Genomic DNA, 26,761 nt, shown 5'->3' with positions numbered 1-26,761 from the left:
CCTTCTTCAAAATATTGCCAAGTCAAACCTGTTTGGTTTGCCTTCTATTCCGGGCTTATAATGTTTGCCTTTCCAAATCTAAATGCTAAGTTCTTTCTTGAGCCAGTCATAAAATAAATGGTCCTTTGTTTTTATTTAGTTATAAGTTTACATAGAAAAAGGTATTTATATGTAGAAATTTGGCATTCATATTTTTGTACACATGGATTACATGTAGGTCTGAGAAATCATCATTCATGCTGTATCTGGACAACTTGTACATACGCTGTTATTTATAAGTGTCTTCCCTGATTACTGAGAATCTAATATTATGATATTATTACTGTTAATTGTTACTGATTATTATTACTCATGCATGGATATTAAAAGAAAAGAAGGAAAGGAAAGGAAAGGAAAGGAAAGGAAAGGAAAGGAAAGGAAAGGAAAGGAAAGGAAAGGAAAGGAAAGGAAAGGAAAGGAAAGGAAAGGAAAGGAAAGGAAAGGGAAGGGAAGGGAAGGGAAGGGAAGGGAAGGGAAGGGAAGAGAGGAGAGGAGAGGAGAGGAGAGGAGAGGAGAGGAGAGGAGAGGAGAGGAGAGGAGAGGAGAAGAGAAGAGAAGAGAAGAGAAGAGAAGAGAAGAGAAGAGAAGAGAAGAGAAGAGAAGAGAAGAGAAGAGAAGAGAAGAGAAGAGAAGAGAAGAGAAGAGAAGAGAAGAGAAGAGAAGAGAAGAGAAGAGAAGAGAAGAGAAGAGAAGAGAAGAGAAGAGAAGAGGCAACACAAACAGGAGCTACATTTTTTACTTTGTCAAAGAGATTTGGTCTGGATTCATTTTGAGGGTTAGTAAAGGTTGCTGCATTTTTTTCTATCTTATGTGGTTTTCTCATCCCCAGTTAATTTGACACTGAGAATGGAAATTTTGGATGAGAAGAATCTTCAGAGATAATCATTAATTCAAACAATTCTTTTTTGTTTAGTTAGTTTTTTCCAATATTGAAAAATGGTAACCCAGCCGATAGTGCTGTGTGTACCCAACTGTGCTAAGTGAATTGTGGGAAGGATAATGAGAAGAAAAATCTGAAATTTATTCCTAAAATGAGCTCCAACATTGCAGATTGTTTGGGGAAAAAAGGAAAAGAAAGGGGGGTGTTTGTGACTCATTCACCTTATTCTTCCATCAGTTAATTTTCATGCTTGCATTTCTAAATATGGTGAAAAAGATGTCTTTCTTCACTTGCAACTTAGTGAACTTTAAGTGCAGTGTGTGCAGTATTCTGTGCACAGACACAGTAACCTCAGACTGTGTTTTGGGCTAATGCTGCTGCTGCTAACATCTATCCCATTACCTGCATTTCAGCATTTTGGGACTAAAGGCATCTTTTCAATTTGAAAGAATTAAGACCAGCAGATAACACCAAAGTATTTCTGCTAACCTCTGGAAAACTTTTCTGTGTCAGCTCTATGAAAAAATAATGTGAAAAGTGAAAGTAAAGTTCATAATGTTAGAGTGCACTATCCCTCACAACTTGAATATTGGCCATGAACAGAGAGAGAATTTCAGCCTTCAGGAGTGCTTGTATTTTTTTCACAATTTTAATTTATTTAAATAAGTAGGCAAAAAACTTGGGACAGTACCATCTGCTCAAATCAGTACCATCCGTACCATCTACTCAAATTTATTCCTTTTGTGTCCCCAGAAATCTCCCTGACAAACCAAAACCACAAAATGGCTCTCACTTCCACAGATATCCCAAGGTTGCATTTGGAGGTGGCTATGCTGCCTGACCAGGGGACACTGGAGCTGTCTCAGAAATAAGATGTTTTAGCCTTCCAGCCAAGAAAAGTTGTAACATCAATGATGATGCCATGAATAGAATTTATGGGCTATTGTGTATTTATCCACTGCCATTGCTAAGCAGTGCAAGCAAGCTAGCAAAGCTACCATCAGCCATAGCATCTGTTAAGCCTTTAAAGCATAACTTCAAAATTAGACCCTGTGTTTGCAAATCCAGTGTAATGCAAGAAGTGCCATCTGGCCTAGATCTATTTGGGACTAAATCAACTTATTTGTGAAACTGAAGAGAGAGACATCAATAAAAAAAAGGGGGGGGGGGAGGGGGAAAATTTGTGTCAGAATTTACAGTAGTTGGCATAAGACATGTGTCAAACATTCCTGTGCAACAGGATAATGCAACACAATGCATTTGATCATTGTATGGTTCCAAAGTACTCTCAGCAAGAGGGAAGAGAAGGGCTCTCTGTAAAAGCCTGTTTGGCTTTTGCAACATTTTAACCAGGTATAAGTATGCATGGTGACGAGATGGATTTCTGTGAGTCATAATAAAATGCAGGACTTGAGTCCTGAAGTGTATCCTAAAAACACATACTTAAACTGCGTACCAGAACAAACAAAGACATTTTCTGGAAATAAATGGCCTCATTTTACATTCTGTAAAACCTGAAGGCTGAATAATCTGCCTTGTGATGGGAAAAGAATTTTGAGGCAGCATAAACGTCATCTCTGATCCAAAAGCACCTAACAGGATCAAAATCACTGTCCACAATTGGGCAGTAATCACAGTTCATGGCAAGAAGAGCCTCTTCTGGAATACTGAAATGGTAACCTTTCTTTGACACTTTTTGAGGGACTTCATGAGGGAGTATGTTAAGTGCCTGAAAAACGAAGATTATTCTATACCACAGTTATGAAATATCAGAAATTTAAACTGTCAGTCAATTATTTTTCTGGATTCTGCATGTAAAAGTAAGAAAGCCTAGAGATAGCATTCAAAGATAGAGACCCAAAGAACAGTATTAAAGGAACAAAGAAATAATATACAAAATAACAGTTGCAAAATATTTCAAACTTATGCAGTTTTTAACTGATAGAGTAATGTCTTTGGTGTCAGCCTAGAAACATATTGGAAGGGTGACGTGGAAATGAGGCACTCATTTTTCATTTTGGGTTGCCACATTCCTGAGTTGCCACATTCAAACAACGAGACACGGCATGACTGCACAGTTTCTGCTGTAAAGTGGGAAGGCAGTCTTATCAGCACAGAGAATCTGGCAAGTGACAGAAAAGGCAAAAATAACAGGAAAGGGTCTAGGGCTTGAAATGTGACTCCCTGTCAGATATGCAGATTTACTGGTCAGTAAACCAAATGACAGCTTAATGAGGGAAAGACCAGATTAGTGGGGAAAGAATCTGCTGGGTTTGATGACTCTTGAGGAAAAGCAAGGACAAGAAAATCAGATGACCAAGAAGCTGGAGTTCTTTTCATTTTACTAATTTTTTTTTTTTTTTTTTAATTTTTGTAGTTGTGAAGCACCACCTGTGTTTATTCATGATAAAATACATGCTGTAGTCAGACAGATGTTCTTTGTTTTTCAGTTGCTCTTAGTAGCTAAATTGGGATGTGGCTAGTACATATATTCTCTACACTTTTTCTCAGTAATCTTACCTAGTCTATAGACTAAAAAAAGATTTTGGAAGCAATGATTTTCAGAAGATTGTACTTAATTTTCGCACTCCAACTGGTTTTCCCCAGGCTCATAGTGACAGCAATTCCTGAGCTGGATTTGAAGCTATCTCAGAGACAGTGCCACCAGGCATGGTGATGGCAGGGGTGCAGTCAGTTGATATGAAGCAAGAACTGAGGGTAAGGTTGAACCTTCTGGGGACACTGCAGTTACCAGGTACAACGTTGTATGCTACAGAAGCAGCTCAGCAACAGCTTCAGAGACAAAGTTAGGGCCACAGCATGGTATATGTTGATATTGTATAGTGGGCTCAGGACACCACTGGATTCCTGCAGAATTCCCAGGCAAAAGTCATATATTCTTATAGCTTGTAAACTTGGTGTTGCTCTAGAGCTCCTGCCACACTACAGTCCTACAACTTACCTGTAATATAACATACATATATTTTCATGTAACAAAGTTATGATTTAAAAAATGTTAATGCCAAAGGAATTTCTTCTTGAAGTGGCACCCATTTTAGCATTCAAAAAATATTAATAAAAGAAGTTTGTTCCTAGTACTCTGCAGGACTTATGCAGATTCTTACCTTTGGACATGTATAGTTTTATTCTAGCTTAAGGTATTGAAGGATTTGGATCTTATTTTTTAGTTTTCCTTATGGCAGTTTTATAAAATTAAATAAGATTTCTTATCAATTGTGCTGTGTTAAAATTATGATTTGGTGCATTATAAATTAAAATTTAAGGATGCAGCAGCATTTTTTTTTCAAGTTATTTATACAAAGCTCAGGCATAGTTTTAAATCAAACAATTTAAAATCACTGATTCAAATTACTCCCCTACTGTTTTGGCTCTTTCAGGAGAGACAGGATGAAGTGTAGGATTTTTTTATGAGAGAAATATTTCATAATGTTTACATGTGACTGCTTGATGAGGAACTCATGATTCGTAGAATTAAAGGAAAAGAAAAAATGTATCTTGCAGCAGCGTTGTGGCAAAGCTTTTAAAGACAGAACAGTCAGGGCATGTAAAACTGCAGTTACTATAGTAACAGGATCTTAGTCCTTTATAAATGAATGTGGAGATTTTGGGGATGTACAATCTGACATAGCACCACTGTGAAGCTAGTCACATTCATTACGGTTACCATAAATTTTTGTTACAGTAGAATGAAAAAAGCCCCAGTTTTTAACTGAACATGGAGAGGGGGTAAAAAGGATTATCCTAGGGGCTATGCATGCATGTGAGAAGATGGACATTGCTTTGGAGCGTGGGTAACAGAAGTGGTCGATGCCTTTGTGTGAATTCCTCCAACAAGACTCCTAGATAATCAATGAAATCGACAGGCTCATAGACAGGTTTCTTAGGAGATCTTTTATACACAGAGCAGGAGTCGCAGAGGAAGGCTGATATTCAAGTAATATTTAGAAAGTGAATTACAGAGATGTGCAAAAAAGTCCTATTGTAAAGCTTGCGCTTAGATGTATTTTGGATCCACATTTATCACCTTAAGGTCCATTTAAAAATGTAGGATGCATCCTCCTCTTCTAAACCTTTTGCAGACTAGCCCAGTTCACTAGGTTAGGTGAATAAGTTTTGTTTTGTTTTGTTTTATTTTAAGAGTATAACTTGTTATATTACCTGGGGGTATGAGGAGAATAACATTGGTGGGATTTTTACGGTTGGCCAAATATACGGTTTAGAAGATGTATCTAATAAGAATTAGATAACAGTCAGTAATATCTAAACTACGTAATACTGTTAGAAGCTTAATTCAGCTTCTATTTGTAGTTAAGTTACAGTTTTATAATAAAATCTTTATGATAAATAGGTTTTAGTTACAAAGTCTGCTATAATGGGAGTCTGCTACAACTTGCTAAGGCAGGTTTGAGAACAGAAATTTGTTCTTCCCCAGATTTCCTTACGCTTTATAAACTTGAATTTGTAACAGCTCCTCTGTGTAACAGGGAGAAGATAGTAACCCTGAAACACAGGGTGCTAAGAAGATGAATTTAGTATAGAATCTGAAACACTTCAATAACATGACCATGCTTGCAGTTTTTCAGATTAGTTTAGGGAAACCCTAAAATAAGTGTAGTTCAAGTTTGTTATGCTTTGGAAATTTTTCCTGTGAATGGAAACATACCTATACATAACATAAGAATTTACAACACTGTGTAATGGTATAGAAGGAGGGAGAGAAAATTACACTCAATTTTCTATGCAGTGAATGTTATCAAGGCAGGAAGAAAGTGGGAGCTTTCCATTCATATGCTTTCCATTCTTTTAGGTTACTGAGCTCTGGGGTTTAAGAGGGTTTAACCTGCTGTAAAGGAGGATGAAAAATGTTGCTGCATATTCACATCAACAGAGGAGTGAAAATGTAGATGTAAGGGGCGTTATCTATTATGTATTTTACAGTAAATCTGTTGATCTTGAATAGAAAGAGTTTCATTAATTTAAGTGGACCTTTATTTGGAGTTTTACCCAATGAACAAGCAGTGGTGTTTCAGAAAGCTATAACTTTCCTGCTCAGTATTCCTCCTCTCAGAGTTTCACAGTATGAATTTTGTGTGCAAACTTTTCACAGTTAAATAACACTTGAAAGCTCAGGGCAGTCCCTTGTCTGGGTTGGCTGCTGGGAATTTTCATGAAGAGCCAGTCAGGAGATGAATATTAATTACAAGTTTGAAAACAATATTGCAGTGGTATGTCTCAGAGGCAGACGTGAGCTGAGCTATTGTGATGACTTGCCATAGCTGAATAATTAAAGGCACACATTATATGGACAGGCTAATTAAACTGTAATGTACATAATTATTTTGGACATCTAAACAGTGAAGTATGGTGTTATACAGCCCATTGGCCTTCCTTTCTCATCTTCTGCTCCTGGTCTTTCTCTATATATAACGTGCAGCCTGCCATTAATATTTCAGAGCTTGTTGTGGGCTGTGAAGCTTTGAGCTAAGTTAAAAATGTGCTTTAATAGGTGGAATATTTTATTTATGCATTTACTAGAAGAAGTTTGAAGATTTGCAAATCTTTACCATAGTCAATATGAAAAAAAAAGGAAAAGAAAAAGAAAAAGAAGAAAAAAATTCCCTTGCTACCCATTTAGATGAGACTGAGAAAGGTTTAAAGTAGTAATAAAAAAAACCATTATGAGCTGTTGTATTCTGACAACATAGTCCCTTAAACTTCAGTATGACTAGAATGAAAAGCTTAAGAAGATAACAAAGATGCTATCTATCACCATAAAGTAGGGATGTGTTGACAATTTTACAGAGTTCAGGTTTGCCACCTATCAGCTAATGAATGCGATGGGTATTTTAAACCAGCTTTAAATTTAGATACATGAGTCAATTGAAGCTGTTGTTGTTACTTGCTTATTAAAAATAATATACAGAGTATGGCCTCTAAGTATTCTGCAGTGGATCTTTCCAATTCTTCCTGTTCAAACTGTTTTACTTTATATAAATAGAGTACGTAGAGAATAATTATGATCTAGGCTAAGTGGCTATATTTTCAATATCTCATAATCTCAACTTTACTATCAAAAGAAAGATACATAAAGGTGATATAGGTCTGAGGCACAGAATATCTAAGTATTTAAAAATAAAATACAATATAAAACACTGAATTAAAAACAAAACAAACAAACAACAACAAAAAACAACCCACAAACCAACAATATTTTTGAAGAGCCTGAGGAAGATCCAGGCAACCTAGTGCCTGATCCAAGAGGTAATATCTTTTGTGTTATTTTTGATATGTCCTAGAAATTAACTCCTCTTATGGATTTATTAAGATTTCAAATAATAATGAACAGTAGAAGTCTAAGGACTGCAACATTTAGTCATCCTGACAAAAAGAAATATTAGAAATCAAAGAGAGGTGATATACTGACACACTGAAAATCACTACTAGATGAAGTACTGTTAAAAATTACAGCATCTGTTGACCAGCTCATAATGAATTATGTGATCATATCAGAGCTGGCAAAAATCTTTCATTTGTTCATTAAAAAATGGAATTTTTGCACAGTGCAAACCTTTTGCCATCTTGACTCAATTTCAGGGAACATATGTATACAAAGGAAAGTAAGACATTTAGAAAACATTGAAACAGAATTATTCAAAAAGATTTTATTTTTATATTTTATTTTATTTTATTTTATTTTATTTTATTATTTTATTTTATTTTTTGAGACTGGTTTCCCAAGAGACTTAGGCACAAACCCTAAAACTACAGTAGGGATATTGATGTCCCTTCTACTTTTACACATCTTCTCAGCATATGAGTAACATGGATTCAGGTCTGCTGTCTGCCTAACTCAGAAGACAGACAAGAACTTAGGTATATTGCTTTTCCAAGTCAAGTGATATGGAGTATTTGAAGACGGGTTTCTCTTAATCTTTCTCGTTTAAAGTGTTCTACTTTGCAAAAGTAATGAATTATTCATTGGACAAGAAAAATAGAGAAAGTAAGAAGAACTCTGAACTGAAGCATCAATTATTCATACAACTTTAGATCCCACGACTTTGAGTGGAGAGGTGAATAGTAGTCAAAAGTCTTTGACAAAAATCGTCTCAAGGATTATCTTTTTTCATATTTTTGTCCTAATTGCATATATGATATGAGAAAATTATCTAATTTTCATGAAAAAGGCAAGACCATGTAGTACAAAATATATATATACTTTGGTGTTGTCACTTTGTCTGCTCTTTCTATACGTGTTCCTTACTCCCTTTTATTCACAGTAATTTCTATACTATCTGTTAATTTCCCAGATTTCTTTAGATTATTCAGTATTTGTTTTTTTTCCCCAGTTAAGAGCATTCCAAATTTAGTTGTGGTGTTAATTTAAAACAAAGCTTGAATCTGAACTAAATTAAACCTATAAAAAAGATTTTTTTTTAAGAGGAGTATAGAACAGAGAAAGTCATACACAGCTGATCATTTGATTTAGGTATTCTTTTCCATAGGCTTATCGTAGTTTCACAGCCCTTCAGAGCCCCACAGAGTATACTAGCCAGGATATTATACGATATAACAATAAGTTTCCTTCCAATAAGTTCCATTGTATAAATTCAACATTCCCTTATGCTGTGATGTAGTTATCTACCAAAACATGGTATGCATGAGAGTTTCAAATGATCAATGACTTCATGATGAAATCGTTTGAATCATGTGACAACTTTTTGGGTATGTTTTTTATACTGGTACAATGCTGTAAGACTTACGAAGGATTAATAATGTATATAAGAATATATTAGTATTAATATAACATCTATAAAATGTTAGTACATATTTTATGGTGCATTTTAGTACATTATGAATGATGAATTGGTGACAGTAGATGCCTTTATAAAATATTTATTTTGCACTCTGGTTTTAGTTATGCTATATGCTGCTGAAGAGCCATCAACAGAAAGTGAATAAAGTCATCAAGGTTACAGTAAGCTATTTATAATGAAACATGCAAGCTTAAAATTAAGTACTGCAAATGATGACAACAAGTTGACAAGCTACAATTATACAATAAACTGTTGTCAGATACAGAATAGCCCCCTGAGGTGTTCTATCTTTCTTTGAAACATGGCATATGGAGCACTTTTATCAAATTTTTAGCCTTTAGAGTATAGCAAAATGAAACTGTATCCATCACAAATCCCCTAATGAGACTTTGAAGAAATGTAGGTAGTAAATTTTGAAAAATCAAGAGCTACTTCTGTTGTTAAATGGTTGATTGATGTCCTACATGTCATTGTGGTACTGACAAAGCAATTCAAAATAAAGAATTTTCCAAAGGTAGATTAGTTTCTTGTCTTCATCCATGATTGAAGAATAGTTTTTAAGTGTCAACTTTCTAATCCTATATAACCTAATTCTTCTAGCTCTTCTAAGCAAGCAATATAAATTACAGTATAATTTCATATTCTTAAATCTTTCTTTCACTTTTTCTTACTCTGTACAAAGTGATAGGCTTTAAAGGAATCTCAGATATAAATATTAACAGAGTAGTGTTAAGATGAAAAGAAATGTTAATGTTAGTTCATATTTAATTAGGAGACAAATCAGCTCTTATTTTTATATACGTCTTTTTTGAACAATGACTAACAAAATATTCCTTGAGACAGAAGACTGTAGTCTAGAAAAATTCTATCTAGACTTGAGAATTTGATTTACAGATATTAAGCTGAAAATAGCATTTGTCCAAATCACAATTAAAGAACAATGTTTAAAAAGAATTTTGCCTTAGGGGAATATTTCCCACTGTATTGGAAATCTGGTCTTCATAATCTAGAGTCTGTGGTCACCTAGAAATCTAAGTTATGTCTAAAGGAAGAAAAAAAAAAGAGTTTGTACTTGTGTTAAGTGATGGTTTGATAATATCAGAAAACATTTTTTTTTTTTTTTCTAAAAAAGGTTAGAATAGTCATTGTAGCGGAAACTTCCCTACTCTGTCCCACTAATGAGATTCTCAACAAAGTACGAAGGATCACTACTAAGAAAAAACAGATTGTCCTCTTTTTTTGCATCCATTTCACCTTTGACATGTTTACAGAACTTATATTACACCTTTGAAATAATTCAAAAGTCATCAGCAGAGACTTGTGTGTATGTTCTTGACCTGAAGGAAAATCTGAAATGTCTGTAATACTATATAAAAATATTAAAGGAAGTGAGTGTCCTAAATCAGAAATCAGGAGTGATCTGGCCATCTAGGTTTCTTGGACTCTTGTACAACTTTAGTGTCACTTCACATAGTCTCTTATCTAAGTTTTTCTTATTTCCTGCTGTTACAGAGATAAAGTTAATGTTCCATAGATGTCAGGATTACCTCACTTTTTATTCTATATTGTGCTGTGAGACTGGATGGCTATAGATTTCTAAAATATTTAATATCTATTTCTCTTAATATGGGTAGAAGCGAAAACTGGTAAAGTTTATTCTAGAAGAGCTGCCCAGTGAAGGTCACTTAATTTATACAAACAGTAGTCAAATTAGAGGGTCCCTGAACTGAACATTGTTGGAGATGGAGAGCCCTTATGTGTCAAATAGGCTTCTCTCATTCTTTTATCTTCTTCATATTTTTCTTATAACTGTAGGGGTACTGTCTGGGAGATGGTGTTTGATGTTAATTGGACCTTTGGTTTGGCTGAGCATGGTTGTTATTGTCTTCTTCCCTTATGTTCTCCTTACATCCACAAATACAAGTAATCTTTAAAAAGAACATTTCTTTCTGGCTGTCAAATCCACCAGCCTTATGACTGTCAGTGTAGCACTACAGTGCTATCTAAAGCTCTAAAAAAAGTAATTCACCCTGACTTTCACATTTTCTCTCTCCTGTCATCATTTGATATTTTTGATTCAGTATCAATGTTTATTTTATTTTATTATACTTCCATCTAAAATTTAGCAACTTGCAAAAAATAAAATAATAACTGTTAAGGATCTGGATCAGGATCCAGATTTACCTCAGCTGATATAAATCATTACAGCTTCTTGGTCTTCAACTGACCTGCACCAACAGCCCTGATAGGGAGACTCTATTTATGTTTGCTTAACGTGATGCACAGCTTCACAGGAGAGTCTTTTCTTGGAATACCATGTTTGTTTCTAGCTTGTTGAAATGTTCATGAACTATACTCAGTAGAAATATTTAACAGAGATAATTGTCTGACACAGAAAAATCATCATAGAATTGTTTCCAGGCACCGTATTTCCAGGAATAGTTTAATATTCATATTACTGAGCAGAAAAAGGCTTATATAAAATATATTTTAAAGAGTTGTGATTTATAACAAATGTAGGTGACGAGTCCCAATGTAGTCTGCCAACTTGAGAAGTAAATACAGGGAGCTAAATTCATATCCTATTAAACTCACACAGACAGGCCCTTAGCTGGTGCAACAAAATCATATCAATTTTCTGATTGTTTTTATTGCTTGTTTGTTCCAAAATGACCTTCAGTAAGCAGTACTTTCCTTCCCATCTCCTCAAACAAAAAGAGGTCAGTAAAAACAAGGCTGTCAAATATCTGTCAGAACAGATTTATTGTACTACTTATACCTGTTGAAGTAGATTTTTTCTCCTTCTCTCCTATAATCTGACCCAGGGGTTAAACTCTCAAGTATATTATATTATTTATTTTTTCTCTTTCTTCTTGACAACGTATACATGAAACAAAACAGGTGTGAGTCAAATCCAGGGGCATGGATTACGTGAGTGAGTATGAACGTTCTCAGTGTTGGCAAAAGCAGATTTAAAATATTACCTGGCTGCAGGTATTTCTGTTAGTTGACTAAAAATAAATCCCATATTGCCTTGTAGTTCAATTTTGATACAAAACTGATTCTTCACACAGCATCTGCTGCCTTGAGCTTCTGGAGTTGCCATCTAGTCCAAGTGGGATACATTTTGGAAGGTTTTCCTGCCCTTCCATCTCTTCCTCCCTCATGGAGATCTTGTGCAGAGTCAAGTCTGGCAGGGTAGAACTGGAAAAGCTAACTAAGGTCCCTACATTTGTATATATATATATATTTTTTACCTCTGTATACCTGGAATAACATAGTGAAAGGTAAACATAATCTCACTGAAACAACATGGTTGTGTTTACGAGTAACAGAGATCTGCATTATTCCTTAAGAAGCTGTTATAAAAATCACCAAGTGCTTATAAAATACCACTCTTTCTGAGATGTAAATTTAATTACATAATCCCTCATTTCAAGCATATATTGCATTTACTAGCTGTGAAAGACTGAGAATTTACAGAAACTCTTTTATACCATTTACTTAGTTGTAGGGGGAATTATAACATATGGTAAACACAGAAGAAGTCATTAGTGCAGCTCCATGGATATTACCTCAACTGCCACATTGCTGGCAATATGTACAAGTTGATCTGGAATGTGCTAAGCACAAAGTATCCAGTAATGTAATGTTGAGAAGACTCAGAATGGCAGGCAGAAAAAGAAGTCTAAATTTATATTTGCACCTTTAATCTTCCTTAGAATGATCTTGAAACACAAGGGCTAGATTCATTGGCTAGAGTCAACATGACCAGCTCGATTTTCTTCACAGGTTTACCGTTCTGTATTGCCACCTAGTAACAATCTGGCTCACTCTGTTTTCTCTGAGACCAATGTTATTTTTGCTAATGGAAGTGTTCCCAGTAAGTATGAAAAGGATAATAATGTCAGATGGCCAGATACTGGCTACCACATGATTGGATTTCTGTGAACATGATCGTCCAGGATATCTAGAGCCTAAACGATAACTGGAAATTTTACAAGCAGCTGCTATATATTAGTACATCAGCTCCATGGTGCACATGCTGTGGTGTGCATTTTCACCTGTTCTGACCAGGAAATCCACACAGACACAGGATTCTTTCCTTAGACATGGCAACAATCCCAAGTGAAAAAAGTGAAAAACCCTGTAGCATTTTTTTACTGGATGTGATATTGGTTGCTTTTCCAGTTGCATTTTTCCGCCTTCTTGAATTAAAAGTAGTCTATAAAACATTGTTAGAGAGCATAAAAGAAAAAGGAAAACAGCAATGTAGATAAGAATGTGAATACTGACTTTCCAAGATAGCAAGGGTTAGGTAGGACTCTTGATCCAGTCCCCAGAATGGGCATAGACCAGAGGCAGAATGGGATGCTTCAGCATTGTGTTTAGGTGGGCCTGTAAATACTTACAAGAATTGTAAGCAATACCTGTTTCAGTGCTTTTAAAACAGACGTGTACTTTTACAACATTAATCTTTGTGTGTTTCAGAGGAGCTGTTCTGTATTACATGAAATCAGAATGAATCTATCACAGGGCCTACCCTCTGTTGGCCCTGCTGAACCAGGCCTTACAAACGCCAGCTCTCCTGGTATGAGGTGCAGTGAGGAGCTCTGCGTAGGCTAATTTTTCCTATCCAGAAGCAACAGCATTAATTACAGCTCGTGCATTTTTCACTGCTGAAGCAGTTACACAGTCCCCGTTATCTGAACTACTTCAGTTGCTGTCCTCCTGGGCACACGTGAGCTTCACTGCAGTGTCCAGTTTAGGCAAGCTGCAGGATTGTATTTTGTAAGGAATGAATTCAAAAGAGAGTGAATAACTAAATTTATGGAGGAAGGTCTTGAGACGTGGCACTCAGGATGATGCACTACAGGACTTTGTGAAAAGGCAGCAACGCATTCGGCCTGGGAACAGTGACAGCCCCTGTGCTGTAGGGCTCTGGTACCCTGGGGATTGTGTCTTCTTTGGCTGTACACACCCCTACATCTTGAGCAGGTTCCTCATACGTGTGTGTGTGGGGGGGAGTTTCTTTTGTGCTGTATCCATGTTGCACTGTTGTTGTCTATTACAAGTTAATCCTGCTTCTTATGTAAAAACTTCTGAACCACTGAACCTAAGGGTGTGTACTGAAGAAGTAAGGATCTATTGGAGTTAAAATTAAATTAGTTAATCACCTTAGGACCATAACTCAAATATTCTTTAGCCACTTGTTATACATACCTACATACCTAGTATAAATTAACTTCTTAAAATACTAACTCTCCTTATAAAACTTGCACTTACAGCAAGGGTCATTGGGGTGGATTTTATAGGAATTTTGGCTTATTGCTTTACTACCCTTACAAACTTTAATGTAGCAGATGGAAAGTCTTAGTTGATCTGTTTGCCTGTAGTTGTATTTTGTATATGAAGAAAGATGGAAATATTTTGAATCAACCAAACTTTCCAATTGCCATCTTCCTGCTAAATAAAATGTGATAAATGGATACATAAAAAACACATTTGCTTACATAAAAAAATAAAAGCAAAATAAAAGCTCAAGATAACTTATTCTGTAAAGTGACACAGTGTCTCAAGACTGTTTTATTGCTTTCTTTTTTGAGCTGCTGGTTTGCGAAGCCAGTAGTGCAACGAACATGCTTGTCTCATGAGTGTCTGCTTGTTGATTATTCCCAGGACTTCTTCAGTGTAGCATGGACACTGACAACACATTGTTTGCTTCTTTGGATAAAAATTTAATTGGAATAACCTTGTTTGTGTGGATTGATGTTCAAACATGGAAGAATAAATATAGTTTTATATAAACTATGTAGTATATTTGATACTGTTGTCAGAACAGCATTTTATGGACTATCCGTCATGAGGCAATTTGGCAGACTATGCAGCATATGAAAATTTAGAAGATATTTTTATAGTGCATGACTAAAGTAAGAAAGGATGCAGAGATTGTAAGATAGATGGATCTCTGTGAGTAAAAGAATTACTGTGAACTGTGGCAAAACAGGGACAAACAAGGTCAGGTTTAGAGTGGAATTAATGGGTGAGAGAGTAGATGGATCTGAGATGTGACTTGCAGTGAAAAGTATAACCAGCTGGACAAATTGAAAACTTTTGCAGTGTCCTGTACATCAGCAACATCCTTTTGCAAACCTAATAGGTGTTCTGAGGTTTAAGTAATTGAAGTTAAATCCTCTGCTAGGCTAAATAAGGCAGTTCTATTGACCACAAAGGGATTATTTACCCAACTGAGGATACAACTTGCAGTTTTTCCTGCTAAAGGGGATCACAGACCCTTTACTCTACTGCAACCACCACAAACCAGTTGCCCTCTCTCTCACACACACATTGCTTGAGAGGGCTGTTCTACCAAACTCTCTATCATCTAATTTATTCTTCGACCAATTAACGATATCTGGTGTGAGAAAAAAGAACTACATAGCTTCTGGCTGAGTAAAACTTATGGCTCTTGGAAGAATTTCTGTGTGGAAGCAAGGATACAGAGTCAGACCAAGGTCAGTCTTGTCCTTTATCTTGTGGCTGTGATGGTGTCCATCAAGCCATGCAGGAGTACAGAGAGGGTGCTGGGACATACACATAGCAGCACACCCTCTGAATATTCAGAATCGCTTCCAGCTTAGAGCGATTTCTGAGTTCAAGATGTCCTGAAGCAGAGGTGTTTGTTTTTAATAGGACTCATGGATTGTTCTTTAGTGATTTTGTCTAGTGTTTCTTCCAACCCATGTAGTCCTTTAGCATCTGTTTTTATTTGGAAAGGAATTAATAATTTAAATATATGTTATATGAAGAAATGTCTCGCCATTATACATTGTGCAAAGAAGCTTGCTCTGATCCTAGCTCTGCAATTCTATTTGATTTCTTCCCCTCTGCCACCCCTTCCCTGCTTTTGTATTGGAAGAAGCAGTGAACAATCAATCTCTATTCACTGTCTTCCCACACACAATATCGTAGACCTCTCTATTCAGTTTTCAGTTGTCTCTTTTTCAGACAGAAAAATACTAATCTACTTAGTTGCTCCTTTTACAAAAGCTGTTCCATGTATTTGATCATTCTTGTAGCTTTGCTCAGTACCTTTCCATCTCCACAGTATGCTTTTTGAGAGGAAGCAGACTTGGTTTATGCAGTAGCATAATAATATTGTCTGTTGTAGTCTTCATTACTTTTCAATCATTTCTAACAGTGAGTTTCCTTTTTAACCACTGCTGAGCACTGAGCTGATGTTTTCACAGAGATATTTATTATAACAACATTTATTATAACATGAAAAGCTCATTCCTGCATGACTGCCGGATGAAAGACCATCAGTGCATGATAAAGTTGGGATAGTATTTCTCCTGGCTGCACCATCTTCACTTACCTGCATGGAATTTTATCCCTGGCTTCCTCACTAAGCAACTTAGTGTATAGGAGCCTCTGCAAACCTTCAGAAGGCTTAGGCTTGATATCTATCCTAATTCAGGCTTGACATCCGTCCTAATTACAGTGTAACAAAACCACTCTAATAGGTGCACATACCATACTTTTGGGATAAAAACAGTTTAATGGCAGCTCAGTTTATGGAAACAAATGCTACCTGCTGACAGCTCATTCTGTGGAGATTCTTTTTATCTGACTGAAAAATGTTACTTTAAAATTAAATGAGGGCTTACCTGGACACTGTGATGCAGAACTGTGACATTCAGTCCAAAGATGTTAAATAGAAGAATATTTCTCAGTGGACCATGGTCTCTCCCCCTCTGAATCCCCAGTCTAGTAGGTAAAGCAAGAGAGGAGGAATTTAAAAATCTGAGCTTGAATTCTGTTGTTATGAGTGGTTCAAAATTTGTATAAACAGTTCTCTCATCCTCTGTTTTTTTCCTGTTTGTACACATATGGTCATTTATCTAAGCATTTGTTTGAAGTCTTTAAAAAAGCATATGTTTAGCTTTGTTATGTAACTTACTTTCTAAATAATGCATTTTACTTATTCCTTCCACAGATGCTTCCAGAGATGCTGCTGGAGGGAAAAAGGGAGGTTGAATTTTTGTTTAAGATATAATATTTTGTTTTAGAAGTGTATTTTCAACATCAGTAAAATGCCTGATCAGGATCAATAACTAGATCCCTCAAAAATAACACTGAGGTACCTGAATAGTCTTCCTGCCCCAAACTTTGAATTCTTATCTCAGGGCAAATTATAAGTCACAGCTAAAAATTGGAATTTATTTGAAAATTAATTAAAAATATCTCGGACTTTTTGTTGTTGTTGAAAGGAGACATTTAAGTTGAACCTCATTAACTTTCCTATTGCAGCATGACTGAAACCCTTCATTTTAGCAAGGTAGAAATATTGATTTTTCCATGGTGATTTTGATAGTATCATTTCATTTTAATCCCAGTTTCCTAAGGAAATATGTTATTCTTCAGCCCGTAAATTCATTTTGAATTCACTGGTGAATTTAAAACATATTTTGGAAATGCATGAGTAATATTAAATTCCCACAGATTTGTTAAATAGCCTGGCAAAGAATAAGAATCCTGCTAATGATCTCTTTAAAGAAAAATGTGAAGTTTAGACTCGGTCTATGGTATTCACCACAGAATCCACATTAAAAACAAACAAACAAAAAGGAATGCCCAAACCTTGGGAAAAGCTTTTACTATGCTACTATTTTTTAATTTCAATTGTATTCTCTATACTAATTTCTCAGTGTTTTACTAACTACCAGAGAAACTGATATCATCTGTTATTTTTTCTCTCATATTAGGATCCTGTATTGTTTAATGAGAGATATCTTCACAATGCCTTCCTTAGTTACAATCTCCCATGAAGCATAAGTGCTTTGACAAATCTGTCTCCATTAGTTCCGGTGCTCATGAAACTGCTTGTTATGTTGCATTTTGCAACATAAAAAATATATAAAGAATGGAATGATTAAGTTAAAATGAAGCATCTCATCGAAGTGTTACTGTAGTTAGTAATGAAAATTTCAAATAAACTGCCACTTTACTGAAAGACTCTGCAATAAAAAGTCTCTTGTCCCTTCACCAGAAAATTTTCAAACCACATTCTGCAATAACTTTGGCACTACTGCCCTTCTCTGCCCAAACAGAGCGATTCTGAGAAAGTGCAAATACTTCCCTTGAGTATCATCAATATCTGGGTTAAATATGGAGTGTAGGGATAGGAAACATAAATTGATTTTTGGCTCAGGAAGAAGGAAGGCTGCACAAAATTGGAGACAATGACCATATTGTTATTAAATACCTCTGAAATCAATTTCTTGGGAAATATAAAACATTTCTCTTTGATACATGTTCCAGTGCAAATGGCTCAGACATGATGCTGTCTATCGGAAAAGAGGAGTAAGCATGGAAGGACTAACAAGTTCTGACTGGTCTAAAAGTCTTCTACAGAGAAGATAGAAGATATCTTTTTGATTTCCTCATTAAGGTTCTGGTAGTTACAATGCATGGAGACTATGAGACAGGAAGATAAAGTAGCTAGGCAGAATTAGAGATCAAGTGCTCTAGATTTAGGTATCTGTAGTGTTAAAATGGTCTCAAGTTTCATATCCAATATCGTAATTTTCTACTGTATTTTTATATACTGTGTTGCACATTTGCACTGAGTTTTTTGTTTTTACTTATTTTAGTAATTAAACAGAAGGTGAGTTCAGTCTGAGCAATCTGAATGAGATAGATTTGGTTTCTAGCTTTGGGATACAGAAATGTACCAAACATAAGTGATGGAAAAAAGCCTTATGGATTGATTTAAAAAAAAAAAATCACACGCAAAACCCAAAGCAAAACAAAACAGAACAAGCTTTAGTAAAAGGGATGTGATCTCTGTTCTTTTCCAGCACTTTGCTTTGTTTACCATCCAGTCCCTAAAAGCTTATAGTCCTGTTCATTAAGAAAAGGTCATGCTAATCCTCCCTGGTCACCTCTCACCATGCACAAGTGCTGTGGTGCAGTACAAGTGGTAGAAATATTAATCCTGCCTCAGCAGGCTTTTATTTGGCTTTCAAACTTATAATCAAAACTGGCATTTTATTGCCCAAACTGATTACATCTCTGTAAAAACCAGTGCATTTGTGTATTGTGTTTTTCTAATGTTTTTATCTGTGCCATCTCCTGAACTAGCACTCAAGGAAGAGTGTATGCAGAGCTACTGGAATGAGCAAAAGGCAGGAATGAACTGCAGAGTTAAACAAATTCATTAATCAGAGCCACATATACCTGTCAGTGTGTTCCAGTTGGTGGTATGAAATGCACGTGAAAAAGACAGAGATATTACATAACTTGATAGAGATAAATCCCATTAGAAACAGTTTAGAGCATTTAAAAATGAGACCTGTGTACAGCAAGGTATGTCTCTAATCCGCAGCCCCTGTGGGGATCTAAGCATCCCCTCTGCTTTCATTCTAGTCCATTGCAAGTCTTTCTGCCAACTTCAGTGAAACTTAGAACAGTCTTTTACTTCTTATTGCTAGATTTTGTTTTCTTTTAAACAAACATCAACAATTGTAGCAAATCAACAGTTCTAGTAAAATGAATTTGGAGTTGCTGCACTCAGAGGTACTGTGACAGCATAAGTGTGTTACTGTCAAGGTGAAATATAACCTAAAGAATATTATGGAATTTAGATACCTTTATCTAAGATTTTCACTAAACAATATAGGCTGTCAAATTTGGATGAATATACATTTGTTTTTTATGTAGCAACCAATGCCTTTTGTTGCTTTGGTAACAAAATGCAACCATATACAACTCTTCTGTCTTATCACTTCCCATCACTTAAGTTTAAGAGCATAAGTAGTTTAGGGTAAGAACTCCTTACAGGAGCTCCACAGATGGCAAAACCTGATTAAAAATATTTAACCTAAGAAGCTCAAAGTTATGGTCAAGCTGAAAAGGACTTACTTTTTCTGAAGTCAGGGAAGTTTACAGGAAGGACATTGAAAGGGTTTTATCTAAAATGGAGGCTTGTGGGTTTCCTACCTCCCTTTGACTAAAGAACCAACAATTCACACCACAAGAAAGTTGATCACACCATTTCCTTTAAAGATGCGCTTACCCCTGATAAAATATGATGCACCAACACACTGTTTTTCTCTCTCCAAGAGAGAGAAAAGGTATTATCATATAGGATTCCATTCCAGACTGCAGGTTCTGCATCGATGAACATTTGATTAATTTTGATTCCCTGGATGTATTTGGGCCTGCTTTTTAAAGTCGATGAGCATTAATAGTAGCTTAGGGATTGGAGCCTGAGAAAGACTGAGAAATATGTTATTGTTAGTATGTTATTTGGAAACCAGGAATTGTGGATTCTGATTCTTCTGCATATGATTGTGCATAGTTAAAGAAAGCATAAATTGACATAAATGGGTTTGGTAAATACACTCTTCCTGCCTATGACACCTGACAGGCTGGATGGATTATGTAGTTTCTATTTTTTGGGGGGTATTTTTGTATATGCTGTGAATTTGAATACTTTCCTGTGCTTTTCTGCAATCCAAGGTGACGTGAATCAGAGAAGGAGCTGATGGTTTAAAATGATCATAGTCTTTTTCTTTTCCAATTCATGTGAGAGCTACTGTTGCACTGACGCTCTAGTCCCTTCATTCCCTGTGTCTTCTGAATCCAGTATGCAGCCATATTCTTTCAGTTGTCTCAGGGCTACAAGGTGTATGAACAGGTAATAGGATGGATAAAATATATTACTGTTTTAGGATATCACACAGACTATTTTTAAAATACATGCCAGAATTTAAAGTTCTGACCAACAAGTTTTGCACGTATTTGAATTATTCAGTTAGTTTTGAAAGAGAGGAGCTCCCTCTGTTCTAACAGAAATTGCACTTCTTTTGTTCCCTGATATTGTTATTAAAGAGTCACAGACCTGAATTTCTGATTATTGCTGGATTAACAAATTGGCAGGCTGTTTGGCGGTTGGATCAGAACAAGAACTAGCCCCACGCTCACAAGGTGTCTCACCCCTGACCTGGAAGAATACCACTGGGGTGAAATAATCCATTTCCTCGTTCAGGTTTTGGAACTTCTTTTGAAACAGCAGAAAAAGCTGCTAATTAGCGCTAACAGCAATGTTTTTGTTTTTTTTTTTGTCCTGGAATCCTTTTCTAATGAGATTTCCTTTCAACTTGCTACAGTGCAGTGCCTGTATTAAAGTGTTCAATGTAGGCAGCAGCTTTGAACCTTCATTTTTGAAAAAAATCTTCATTGAAGTGACAGCCCCCCCTCCCAACCACGAGAATTGAAAAATTGAACACTGGGTGAAATATGCATGGGATTTAATGCAAACGAATTAATAAAGTGAGACAAAGAGTTTTAAAACCCACTTATTTGGTGATTGTTTCACCAGTTTATTGGAGGGAAGATTCCTTCTAAAAGATCTGTGGGACTTCTCTTTCATGTTTCATGTACATGCTGTTTCCTGTAATATCAATTATATAATAGGTCAGAATCATAGAATATTTAATATCCTTTTGTCTGCAATGGAAAATATTCCAAAGAGAAACTAGCTGAATTTTAATTTCATGGCCTATATATTATAGTGCAAATGCTGCAGTTAAAGCTGGGGTAGGAGGAAAGAGGCAGAAAAGTAGAGTGCTGGAGGTTTGCAGAAAGCCTTCCCAGTTTGCCCCAGCAGAATGACTGGCCACGTGGAGGGACCACGTGGCATCTGCTTCTGCTGCTCTCTTGATATAGTCTATGGTGTTGTGAATGAGGAAACTGTGGAGGTTTTGTTTTGTATTTAAGGTTTGCGTATTTAGAGCTTTTGATTTCCTAATGAAAGTCACATGAAGGGCTGGAGTTTGTTAATAACAGCATGAATGTGGGAAGGTTGATATGACACTTCCCCTCTAACTTTTCGCTGTTTTTGAGGCTTGGGAGCAGACTATGTCCTATGTCGGTTTTCTTCAGCATTAAACAAAGATTTTGTCTAGTAGTACTGACATAAAAAAGTAAACCAGAGCCATTTATTTTGTTTAATGGAATAAAATAATTTACATTCTTACACTGATATGTTAAAGGGTTAAAAGTTGAGTTGTCTTATCCAGCCACTGTGATCTTCATCAGTGATAAAATAATTATAACAGTACAGCATGATATAGAAGTTAGGGCTATTAACTAATGGTAGAACTGAATCTGAATTAGTGGTCAGAACAGGAACTTCTTTAAAAGTTCTTTAAATTAAAAATATGCATATATTTTAATAAAGATATTAATATATGTTCAAGGATAGAAAGAAGAAGAAATGTCTCCTTTTCCAGTTAGTAGTAAAAATATCGTGAAAATTGATCATTATGGAGGTAGCACTGTGTTAAAATTATGAAAAACTTAAGAAAACTCTTGACTGATTCTTACTTTAAGAAATGTTTTGGTGATGTTATTGGTGAAATCTCCATGTTTATCTCTTTAAATCTCATTTTCAATTGTTTATAATACAGTTCAACCATGAAAAGAGGCACAAAATGGCAGGACATATTGACATAGAAGGGTGTGGATCACTGGGTCTTGTGAATTTCCATTCTTTATGTCAGCATGCTGCTTTTGAAGATTTTATTTTATTTTATTCTTTTTTTCCCAACTGCCAACACTTCAAACTCAGCTTTGGCCCTACCAGTCACACTGGCTTCTTTCCATCGTATATGTGCCCACCACAGATATTCTGCAGGTTAAATTACGCTTTCAGCTACCCTTGCACAACTTCACTGCTTTCAGATGATGTCTGTGGCGACACCTGTGCAATTCCATTAGCCTTTCAGTGTTCCAGGTCATTGTCACCACAAGCAGTATCTGAAGCTAATGGGATTTCTCTGCTGCGGCGTAGAATGAAAGTTGCACGGCAACATTTCTGTAGCTGGTAATTACGCATTAGATGCTAAGAACTCACTTCAATTGTCAGTCTAGGTATTTTTGTGGTACTTACAGTTGAAGAAAAACATTACAAATGGCCAGATTCTGAAACCCTCACTCAGGCTGGACAGTATCTTGCTATACAAGAAATCTTAGAGAGGCAAGGTACTGCTCAAAGCAAATAAAGCTTCAGAATTTGGCTGAAAGTGATACAGAAATTTGGATATCACTTGGACGAAAGTGGTACAGAAATCAGACATACACAGTACATATGTATCATGTATTCATTTTTAACTTCACTTTTTCCAACAGAGTAAATTTAAGAGAATATGAGTACAAATGTAAGGTCCTGTTAACGTAATTCATTTGTGTTGCTGCAGCATACCTCCTTCGGGCATGTACTGTGAGGTAACAGCTTCCAGTACTTGCAAGTAAGAGATCATTAATAGAATGGTTGATTTTGTGGTGGGCATGAACATACAGAACAGTGTGTGTCTTGTTTTTATAGCAAAGGAAACCAATGTATTACAAAGAACAAAACAGCATCACATTTAATACCTGAAGATTTTTTGTTTCAGCAGCCTAAACTAGAGTGAACAGAATTATAAGAAATATTTTTTTCTTCCCTGGTAAGGTACAAGAACACATGCTGCTGCCAGGCTATCCCAAAAACAAAGAACACATTTTGGAGCCTGGTTTCCATATATTCCTTTCCTTCACCTAGTAACATTCTGCTTCCCCGGTCAGTGCTGCCAATCATCATGCATTCAGGCAGCCCAGGAACAGGCCCTTCTTGTTATGGGGGGAGAAAAAAAGAATGATAGGAGGTATGTTCTCAAACAGCAACTCTTCAGTCAGGGTGAAGAGAGGATGCTTACTGCTGGGAGAATCGGACCTCAACGGTAAAATCTGGAAAGCTGCAAATGATGAAAAGAAGGTCTGAATCTTATTCAAGCACTACTTCCATTATGTTAAGGCTATATTTTCTGGATAAGCTTGTGGTACTTAGGAGTGATGAGTAAGCGATTTAGCATTCACTGGCAGAGCCCTGAAGGCTGTCCTTGCTTTGACCTTCCTTGATGCCTGCAATATGACATGTATGCACCAGGCAATCATGTAAAAAGCCAGGAGAAGGGTAAATCAAGCATGTTTCTTTTTGTGTGTTGTTGCAAAAAGGATAATAATACTAGAAGTAAACATTAGATAGAAAAGAATAATGCAAATCCTAAAACAAAGAAAATCTCTTAAATGAGAGAAACCAGAGCCATGGCAGTTTGATATACGTTGAATCGAAGTGATGCGCTGTGAAATCAGACAAATCTTTTTTGAGAAGCGAGTGACAGTCATGGGAATTCCTGGTTGCTGGGATGAGCAAGCTGAGCTACACTACTCACTTAAATTTCTTTATGATTCAACAATTGTATGAAGCCACTCTTTTAATTAAATTATAGATCTTGGGAAATACAGATACCATGAGATGTTTCAGCATACTTGTACTCCAAAAAAAATGAGTTATAGATTAGGTGTCAGTGATCTGCCTAGAAATTATGTTTTAGGAACCTGTGTATCTATACTACATGATGTAGTAAAATGAACAAATATTCCTTTATTAACTCCTTTACTGATCAAAAGTACATTTTGTGTAGCAAAAACAAGCCAAGACTGGAAGTAGAAAAATGTGTGAATATAAAGATTCGTTTGTACACTGACTATTTGGGACTGAACAAACCTGGCGTGGGTTCCAGAATAGCTTTGTCTTCACAGCTTCCTAATGTGGTAGTACTTGATAATCTGCCTAGCAGAAAAATGATCTTCTGGCAGATTTTTTGTTTTCAGGAAAATGTGTATCCGAGAAAAAGATACCGGTGTTCCGATTATTTATACTGCAATAATTTCAGTAATACTATAAAACGTGAATAAAATCTGTGTTATAAAACACAGTATGTAAAACATTAAACAGAAGAATGCCTCACCTGATTGATAGATGTCCCAGACAGCGGATATAATCCTTTGAGCACTGGACTTAGGCTTTGGAATTCTTTGCCTTTGCTGACAGCTTTTGGGATAAATCATATATCTTCACTGTGCCTCTCTTTGCCCTGAAAAATAATGTCACTGATTTATCAATGAGAAATCCTATAAAACTATAGTTATTTTAGCCAACAGTGTTTTCATTCATTCATTGCAGTGGGATTTGGTTTACATTTTTTTGCCAGGAGGAATGAAATATTAGCATCAGAGTTAAACCAGAGTGAAAAAAAACCTGTTCGACAAACACTGGCAGAATATTGCTGCAGGATAAGCTTCTGGTACTTCCTATGTTATGTGATATATCTTATTTTCCAGCTGAGATGATCTTACCCAAACCCATGGAAGTATATATAATTCTTTTCTTTGTTTCCACTGAGAGCTGGATCCAAAGTCACATTAAATACGATGAATAGAAGGTTTCTGTTAGCCATGACTACTGGGGACTGATAATGGGAAAAACGGATAACTCTATGATCCTTTTGTGACAAGGAGAAGACAGAAGCCAACTGTTTATTTATGGACACTTTCTTTGCATGTAGTATTCTTCAAGATGTATGCAGTCCTGAGGCTGTCTCTTATGCATGGATGAAATCTTTTGCATGATGCTTTCATTTCATGAACTTTACATGTACACACTGGCAGTGGAGCGAGATTCCTTCAGGGATTCTAATCTATTCCTCTTTTCCTATACTGGAGTCTTTCCACTCATCTGATTCACAGCACAATTGTAGTTATTTGAGAGAGTAAACTGCAAAGCAGAAGTAGAAACAGAGAAGAGTTCAGAACACTTAAAGTGCTGCAAAATTCACATCCATGCACCCTTCCGGAGGCATCACAAGGGTCAGTAACAGGCTGACTTTGCACCTATTTGCAACTTAGATGGGTAGTTATATTTGTTTAAACTATGTAGAAAATTGCTGTCTGAGGCTGTCAGTCTGACTTATAACACTTCATGCCAACCAATTAAAAATGATAAAGTAAGAGAGAATCAAATCCAAAAGTATTAAACCAGGAAAAAAAAAGAAGGAAACAATTTCACTAAATGAATTAATCAAACTGTATTACAGAACTAAATAAATCAATAGTCAAGGCAATTTCATCATATTTTTTATCAACATGTGTGCCAAATTTTAGACTGAGTTAAGAAGAAAATGAACTCCTTCAGCCCTCAATATTATCAAAATCATGGGAGGAAAAAGAAAGCTTCTCTGCTGCACCCCATCATTGAACTGTAACGTTGTTGGGAATACAGATGAAACCTTAAACCTCCTCAACAGAAACACCTAGAATATAAATCCTGGTGGCCTTGGACACATCAGTGAAAATAAGTAACTTTCTAATGCCTTTATATATATGTATGTGTGTATATATATAAGTATGTGTGTGTGTATATATATATATATATATTACCTTTGTGCCTCAAATTTTTATCATTTCCCCTGCGCTCCCTGCTGCAACCTAGTGGTAACAGTTGGAATGTCTTTTTGTCTTTTTTTTTTTTTTTTTAATCTAATGTAGAAAACAGCGTTCTTGTCATCCTGCAATCTTGTCGTTCTGTCATCCTGCTTCTTTAAACAGCTGTCTGTCTCTCTCCCAGTCGATCTGAAATGGTTTAGGATAGCTTATGAACAGATGATTCACAAAATCAGGGAGAATTAAGTGCCATAGCATGCTTTGATTCTTGGAAAATATCCTCTAAAATGCATTTGCTTGTTAATTTGCTTATTTCTGCCAGCTTCACATGTTGCTCATGCTATCCCTGTACTGCACCAGCCATGTGCAAGAAAGACTTTTTCCATTTCTGCAGATTGGCTTTGGCAACTGATACTGCCCCATTTACTCTGTGCTCTGAAGGTATGGCTAATAAATAGGAGAAATGCAAATGTGATCACAATGAACTTCCTTAAAAGACTTGTGATTCAAGAGGAAAAAGTATGGTGATGTTGCTTTCCAGACTCCAAGAAAAGAGAGTAACCACGTTGCTCTCCTTGTATAAATGAGCATGTAGATAGACACAGAACTCATTCTGTATGCTTGTGTAGGTCATGTTACATACCATCCCATCTAAATCTACATGAGCAAGCACATG

The sequence above is a fragment of the Anser anser genome (genome assembly GCF_964211835.1).
Source record: "Anser anser genome assembly, chromosome: 8".
NCBI lineage: Eukaryota > Metazoa > Chordata > Aves > Anseriformes > Anatidae > Anser > Anser anser.
The sequence above is the reverse complement of the archived record's forward strand: the minus strand, read 5'-3'. Positions refer to the sequence as shown.